Genomic DNA, 8,087 nt, shown 5'->3' with positions numbered 1-8,087 from the left:
TGAATATGTCATACAGAATGTGTGGAAAACTGGGTGACAGCTCTATGGGTAGTATAATATCAGCCATTGTCCCTGTAGAAGAGTGAGAGCTGAAGAGACTGCCCTAACTCCTTCCCGTTCACTGCTGTACAGTACATGAGATGCGACCCCACCATCACCCGCTGTACCCGACAGCCTGGGGTCAATAGCGGATGTGGGCCTAGGAATGTGAGGGTCTGCCTGTCACCTCATCACAGAGCGACCATCGGTATAGGGGTCCATACACATAGTAACGTCAGCTGAATCCAGCCAACTAAGTTAGGTCTATGGAAGTGCCCCGACCCTTTTGTATCAAGGGAGATAAGCTGCACAGAGGGGTCTGGAGAAGGACAGGGGGGTCTGGAGAAGGACAGGAGGTCTGGAGAAGGACAGGGGGTATGGAGCAGGACAGAGGGGTCTGGAGAAGGACAGGGGGTGTGGAGCAGGACAGAGGGGTCTGAAGAAGGACAGGGGTGTGGAGCAGGACGGAGGGGTGTGGAGGAGGACAGGGGGTGTGGAGCAGGACAGAGGAGTCTGGAGAAGGACAGGGGGTGTGGAGCAGGACAGAGGGGTCTGGAGAAGGACAGGGGGTGTGGAGCAGGACAGAAGAGTCTGAAGAAGGACAGGGGGTGTGGAGCAGGACAGAAGAGTCTGAAGAAGGACAGGGGGTGTGGAGCAGGACAGAGGGGTCTGGAGGAGGACAGAGGGGTGTGGAGAAGGACAGGAGGTGTGGAGCAGGACAGAGGGGTCTGGAGGAGGACAGGGGGTGTGGATCAGGACAGAAGAGTCTGAAGAAGGACAGGGGGTGTGGAGCAGGACAGAGGGGTCTGGAGGAGGACAGGGGGTGTGGAGCAGGACAGAGGGGTGTGGAGAAGGACAGGAGGTGTGGAGCAGGACAGAGGGGTCTGGAGAAGGACGGGTGTGGAGCAGGACAGAGGGGTCTGGAGGAGGACAGGGGGTGTGGAGCAGGACAGAGTGGTGTGGAGAAGGACAGGAGGGGTGAAGCAGGACAGAGGGGTCTGGAGGAGGACAGGGGGTGTGGAGCTGGACAGAGGAGTCTGGAGAAGGACAGGGGGTGTGGAGCAGGACAGAAGAGTCTGAAGAAGGACAGGGGGTGTGGAGCAGGACAGAGGGGTCTGGAGAAGGACAGGGGGTGTGGAGCTGGACAGAGGGGTCTGGAGGAGGACAGGAGGTCTGGAGCAGGACAGAGGGGTCTGGAGAAGGACAGGGAGTGTGGAGCAGGACAGAGGGGTCTGAAGAAGGGCAGGGGGTGTGGAGCAGGACAGAAGGGTCTGGAGGAGGACAGGGGGTGTGGAGCTGGACAGAGGAGTCTGGAGAAGGACAGGGGGTGTGGAGCAGGACAGAAGAGTCTGAAGAAGGACAGGGGGTGTGGAGCAGTACAGAGGGGTCTGGAGAAGGACAGGGGGTGTGGAGCTGGACAGAGGGGTCTGGAGGAGGACAGGAGGTCTGGAGAAGGACAGGGAGTGTGGAGCAGGACAGAGGGGTCTGAAGAAGGGCAGGGGGTGTGGAGCAGGACAGAGGGGTCTGGAGAAGGACAGGGGTGTGGAGCAGGACAGAGGGGTCTGGAGGAGGACAGGGGGTGTGGAGCAGGACAGAGGAGTCTGGAGGAGGACAGGGGGTGTGGAGCAGGACAGAGGAGTCTGAAGAAGGACAGGGGGTGTGGAGCAGGACAGAGGGGTCTGGAGAAGGACAGGGGGTGTGGAGCTGGACAGAGGGGTCTGGAGGAGGACAGGAGGTCTGGAGCAGGACAGAGGGGTCTGGAGAAGGACAGGGAGTGTGGATCAGGACAGAGGGGTCTGAAGGACAGGGGTGTGGAGCAGGACAGAGGGGTCTGAAGAAGGACAGGGGGTGTGGAGCAGGACAGAGGGGTCTGGAGAAGGACAGGGGGTGTGGAGCTGGACAGAGGAGTCTGGAGAAGGACAGGGGGTGTGGAGCAGGACAGAGGGGTCTGGAGAAGGACAGGGGGTGTGGAGCAGGACAGAAGAGTCTGAAGAAGGACAGGGGGTGTGGAGCAGGACAGAGGGGTCTGGAGGAGGACAGGGGGTGTGGAGCAGGACAGAGGGGTGTGGAGAAGGACAGGAGGTGTGGAGCAGGACAGAGGGGTCTGGAGAAGGACAGGGGTGTGGAGCAGGACAGAGGGGTCTGGAGGAGGACAGGGGGTGTGGAGCAGGACAGAGGGGTGTGGAGAAGGACAGGAGGTGTGGAGCAGGACAGAGGGGTCTGGAGGAGGACAGGGGGTGTGGAGCTGGACAGAGGAGTCTGGAGAAGGACAGGGGGTGTGGAGCAGGACAGAAGAGTCTGAAGAAGGACAGGGGGTGTGGAGCAGGACAGAGGGGTCTGGAGAAGGACAGGGAGTGTGGAGCAGGACAGAGGGGTCTGAAGAAGGGCAGGGGGTGTGGAGCAGGACAGAGGGGTCTGGAGAAGGACAGGGGTGTGGAGCAGGACAGAGGGGTCTGGAGGAGGACAGGGGGTGTGGAGCAGGACAGAGGAGTCTGGAGGAGGACAGGGGGTGTGGAGCAGGACAGAGGAGTCTGAAGAAGGACAAGGGGTGTGGAGCAGGACAGAGGGGTCTGGAGAAGGACAGGGGGTGTGGAGCTGGACAGAGGGGTCTGGAGGAGGACAGGAGGTCTGAAGCAGGACAGAGGGGTCTGGAGAAGGACAGGGAGTGTGGAGCAGGACAGAGGGGTCTGAAGGACAGGGGTGTGGAGCAGGACAGAGGGGTCTGAAGAAGGACAGGGGGTGTGGAGCAGGACAGAGGGGTCTGGAGAAGGACAGGGGGTGTGGAGCAGGACAGAGGGGTCTGGAGAAGGACAGGGGGTGTGGAGCAGGACAGAGGGGTCTGAAGAAGGACAGGGGGTGTGGAGCAGGACAGAGGGGTCTGGAGAAGGACAGGGGGTGTGGAGCAGGGCAGAGGGGTCTGGAGAAAGACAGGGGGTGTGGAGCAGGACAGAGGGGTCTGGAGAAGGACAGGGGTCTGAAGGGAAACAGAGAAGTCTAGAGGAGGACAAAGAGGTCTGAAGGGGGACAGAGGGTGTGGAGCAGGACAGAGGGGTCTGAAGGGAGACATAGGGGTCTGGAGAAGGACGGGGTGTGGAGCAGGACAGAGGGGTCTAAAGGGAGACAGAGGGGTCTGGAGAAGGACAGGGGGTGTGGAGCAGGACAGAGGAATCTGGAGAAGGACAGGAGGTTTGGAGCAGGACAGAGGGGTCTGAAGGGAGACAGAGGAGTCTGAAGGAGGACAGGGGGTGTGGAGTAGGACAGAGGGGTCTGTAGAAGGACATGGGGTGTGAAACAGGACAGAGGAGTCTGGAGAAGGACAGGGGTATGAAGGGGACAGAGGAGTCTGGAGAAGGACAGGGGTCTGAAGAGGACAGAGGAGTCTGGAGAAGGACAGGGGTCTGAAGGAGACATAGGAGTCTGGAGAAGGACATGGGTTGTGGAGCAGGACAGAGGGGGTCTGGAGGAGGACAGGGGGGTTTGGAGATGACAGAGGGGTCTGGAGGAGGACAGAGGGGTCTGGAGGAGGACAGAGGGGTCTGGAGGAGGACAGAGGGGTTTGGAGGAGGACAGATGGGGTCTGGAGGAGAACAGAGGGGTGTGGAGCGGGACAGAGGGGTCTGGAGGAGGACAGATGGGTCTGGAGCAGGACAGAGGAGTCTGGAAAAGGACAGAGGAGTTTGGAGGAGGACAGAGGGGTCTGGAGGAGAACAGAGGGGTGTGGAGAGGGACAGAGGAGTCTGGAAAAGGTCAGAGGGGGCTGGAAAAGGACAGAGGGGTCTTGAGAAAGACAGAGTGTCTGCAGGGAGCAGAGGAGGAGGGGACAGAGGGGGCTGGAGGAGGACATAGGCGTCTAAAGATGATAACGGGGTCTGGAAAAGGACAGGGGGGTCTGGAGCCTGGAGATGACAGAGGAGTCTGGAGGAGCAAAGAGGGGTCTGCCAGTGGCTCACTCTCCTCTCCCTATTGAGAACACATGCACACTTTACGGAGCCCAGCATGCATGTGTATGTGGGATTTGGAGAAATAGCTTTTGGGCCAGTGAGCATTCTGCTGATCACTATTAAAGGCAGCTCAGGCTCCTGTCAGAATTTTTTTCAGTCCGGCCCCTCCCCCGAAGATATTACCATTATAAATATAATATAAAGTGCAGCTCCTCGTCTTCTCTACACCTCACCCTGCTTCACCCCTCTTTCCCTGTCCTGATCCCCTCGTCTTCTCTACACCTCACCCTGCTTCACCCCTCTTTCCCTGTCCTGATCCCCTCGTCTTCTCTACACCTCACCCTGCTTCTCCCCTCTTTGCCTGTCCTGATCCCCTCGTCTTCTTTACACCTCACCCTGCTTCAACCCTCTTTCCCTGTCCTGATCACCTCGTCTTCTCTACACCTCACCCTGCTTCTCCCCTCTTTCCCTGTCCTGCTCCCCTCATCTTCTCTGCACCTCACCCTGCTTCACCCCTCTTTCCCTGTCCTGATCCCCTCGTCTTCTCTACACCTCACCCTGCTTCTCCCCTCTTTCCCTGTCCTGATTCCCTCATCTTCTCTACACCTCACCCTGCTTCTCCCCTCTTTCCCTGTCCTGCTCCCCTCATCTTCTCTGCACCTCACCCTGCTTCACCCCTGCATGTGTATGTGGGATTTGGAGAAATAGCTTTTGGGCCAGTGAGCATTCTGCTGATCACTATTAAAGGCAGCTCAGGCTCCTGTCAGAATTTTTTTCAGTCCGGCCCCTCCCCCGAAGATATTACCATTATAAATATAATATAAAGTGCAGCTCCTCGTCTTCTCTACACCTCACCCTGCTTCACCCCTCTTTCCCTGTCCTGATCCCCTCGTCTTCTCTACACCTCACCCTGCTTCACCCCTCTTTCCCTGTCCTGATCCCCTCGTCTTCTCTACACCTCACCCTGCTTCTCCCCTCTTTCCCTGTCCTGATCCCCTCGTCTTCTTTACACCTCACCCTGCTTCAACCCTCTTTCCCTGTCCTGATCCCCTCGTCTTCTCTACACCTCACCCTGCTTCTCCCCTCTTTCCCTGTCCTGCTCCCCTCATCTTCTCTGCACCTCACCCTGCTTCACCCCTCTTTCCCTGTCCTGATCCCCTCATCTTCTCTACACCTCACCCTGCTTCACCCCTCTTTCCCTGTCCTGATCCCCTCATCTTCTCTACACCTCACTCTGCTTCACCCCTCTTTCTCTGTCCTGATCCCCTCGTCTTCTCTACACCTCACCCTGCTTCACCCCTCTTTCCCTGTCCTGATCCCCTCGTCTTTTCTACACCTCACTCTGCTTCTCCCCTCTTCCCCTGTCCTGATCCCCTCGTCTTCTCTACACCTCACCCTGCTTCACCCCTCTTTCCCTGTCCTGATCCCCTCATCTTCTCTACACCTCATCATGCTTCTCCCCTCTTTCCCTGTCCTGATCCCCTCATCTTCTCTACACCTCATCCTGCTTCACCCCTCTTTCTCTGTCCTGATCCCCTCGTCTTCTCTACACCTCACCCTGCTTCTCCCCTCTTTCCCTGTCCTGCTCCCCTCATCTTCTCTGCACCTCACCCTGCTTCTCCCCTCTTTCCCTGTCCTGATCCCCTCATCTTCTCTACACCTCACCCTGCTTCACCCCTCTTTCCCTGTCCTGATCCCCTCGCCTTCTCTACACCTCACCCTGCTTCACCCCTCTTTCCCTGTCCTGATCCCCTCGCCTTCTCTACACCTCACCCTGCTTCTCCCCTCTTTCCCTGTCCTGATCTCCTCGTCTTCTCTACACCTCACCCTGATTTTCCCCTCTTTCTCTTTCCCTGTCCTGATCCCCTCGTCTTCTCTACACCTCACCCTGCTTCACCCCTCTTTCCCTGTCCTGATCCCCTCGCCTTCTCTACACCTCACCCTGCTTCTCCCCTCTTTCCCTGTCCTGATCCCCTTGTCTCTCTACACCTCACCCTGATTCTCCCCTCTTTCTTTCCCTGTCCTGATCCCCTCGTCTTCTCTACACCTCACCCTGCTTCTCCCCTCTTTCCCTGTCCTGCTCCCCTCATCTTCTCTGCTCCTCACCCTGCTTCTCCCCTCTTTCCCTGTCCTGATCCCCTCGTCTTCTCTACACCTCACCCTGCTTCTCCCCTCTTTCCCTGTCCTGCTCCCCTCATCTTCTCTGCACCTCACCCTGCTTCTCCCCTCTTTCTCTGTCCTGCTCCCCTCATCTTCTCTGCACCTCACCCTGCTTCTCCCCTCTTTCCCTGTCCTGATCCCCTCATCTTCTCTGCACCTCACCCTGCTTCACCCCTCTTTCCCTGTCCTTCTCCCCTCATCTTCTCTGCACTCAGTGCTCTTTTAACTCGCTTTCTATCCTCAGGTATGAGCACTGTTCCAGAGGTGATCACGGAGCGCCTTTGTGGGATGCAAATCTTCGGGATCTCTCTGATCACCAGTACCGTCGTTCTCTCATATTACAGCTCCACACGGGCCGACCACCAGGAGATCCTCCAGACCTCCCAGCTTCGCACCGCGGCACTCACTGCACTGATCACATGTTTAGTCGGGAAAATGTAATCAGCAGAGAGAGATGTTCTAGGGTGGACAGGACCATGTTTTGGACAACTATAGAGATGATAGGAGTGCATGGAATATATGTACACAACTGATGTCACAGATCAGTATGATGTAGGACTATCTGATGATGTCACAGGTCAGTATGATGTAGGTGTATCTGATGATGTCACAGGTCAGTATGATGTAGGACTATCTGATGATGTCCCAGGTCAGTATGATGTAGGTATATCTGATGATGTCACAGGTCAGTATGATGTAGGACTATCTGATGATGTCACAGGTCAGTATGATGTAGGCCTATCTGATGATGTCCCAGGTCAGTATGATGTAGGTATATCTGATGATGTCACAGGTCAGTATGATGTAGGTCTGTCTGATGATGTCCCAGGTCAGTATGATGTAGATGTATCTGATGATGTCACAGGTCAGTATGATGTAGGTCTATCTGATGATGTCACAGGTCAGTATGATGTAGGTGTATCTGATGATGTCACAGGTCAGTATGATGTAGGACTATCTGATGATGTCCCAGGTCAGTATGATGTAGGTGTATCTGATGATGTCACAGGTCAGTATGATGTAGGACTATCTGATGATGTCCCAGGTCAGTATGATGTAGGTCTATCTGATGATGTCCCAGGTCAGTATGATGTAGGTCTATCTGATGATGTCCCAGGTCAGTATGATGTAGGTGTATCTGATGATGTCACAGGTCAGTATGATGTAGGTCTATCTGATGATGTCCCAGGTCAGTATGATGTAGGTCTATCTGATGATGTCCCAGGTCAGTATGATGTAGGTGTATCTGATGATGTCACAGGTCAGTATGATGTTGGTCTACCTGATGATGTCACAGGTCAGTATGATGTAGGTCTATCTGATGATGTCCCAGGTCAGTATGATGTAGGTGTATCTGATGATGTCACAGGTCAGTATGATGTAGGTCTATCTGATTATGTCCCAGGTCAGTATGATGTAGGTGTATCTGATGATGTCACAGGTCAGTATGATGTAGGTCTATCTGATGATGTCACAGGTCAGTATGGTGTAGGTCTATCTGATGATGTCCCAGGTCAGTATGATGTAGGTCTATCTGATGATGTCCCAGGTCAGTATGATGTAGGTCTATCTGATGATGTCACAGGTCAGTATGATGTAGGACTATCTGATGATGTCACAGGTCAGTATGATGTAGGTCTATCTGATGATGTCCCAGGTCAGTATGATGTAGGTCTATCTGATGATGTCCCAGGTCAGTATGATGTAGGTGTATCTGATGATGTCACAGGTCAGTATGATGTAGGACTATCTGATGATGTCACAGGTCAGTATGATGTAGGTCTATCTGATGATGTCCCAGGTCAGTATGATGTAGGTGTATCTGATGATGTCACAGGTCAGTATGATGTAGGACTATCTGATGATGTCACAGGTCAGTATGATGTAGGTCTATCTGATGATGTCACAGGTCAGTATGATGTTGGTCTACCTGATGATGTCACAGGT

This window comes from Bufo bufo, chromosome 10 (genome assembly GCF_905171765.1).
Source record: "Bufo bufo chromosome 10, aBufBuf1.1, whole genome shotgun sequence".
In the NCBI taxonomy this organism is placed as follows: Eukaryota; Metazoa; Chordata; class Amphibia; order Anura; family Bufonidae; genus Bufo; species Bufo bufo.
Note: the sequence above shows the minus strand (reverse complement) of the source record.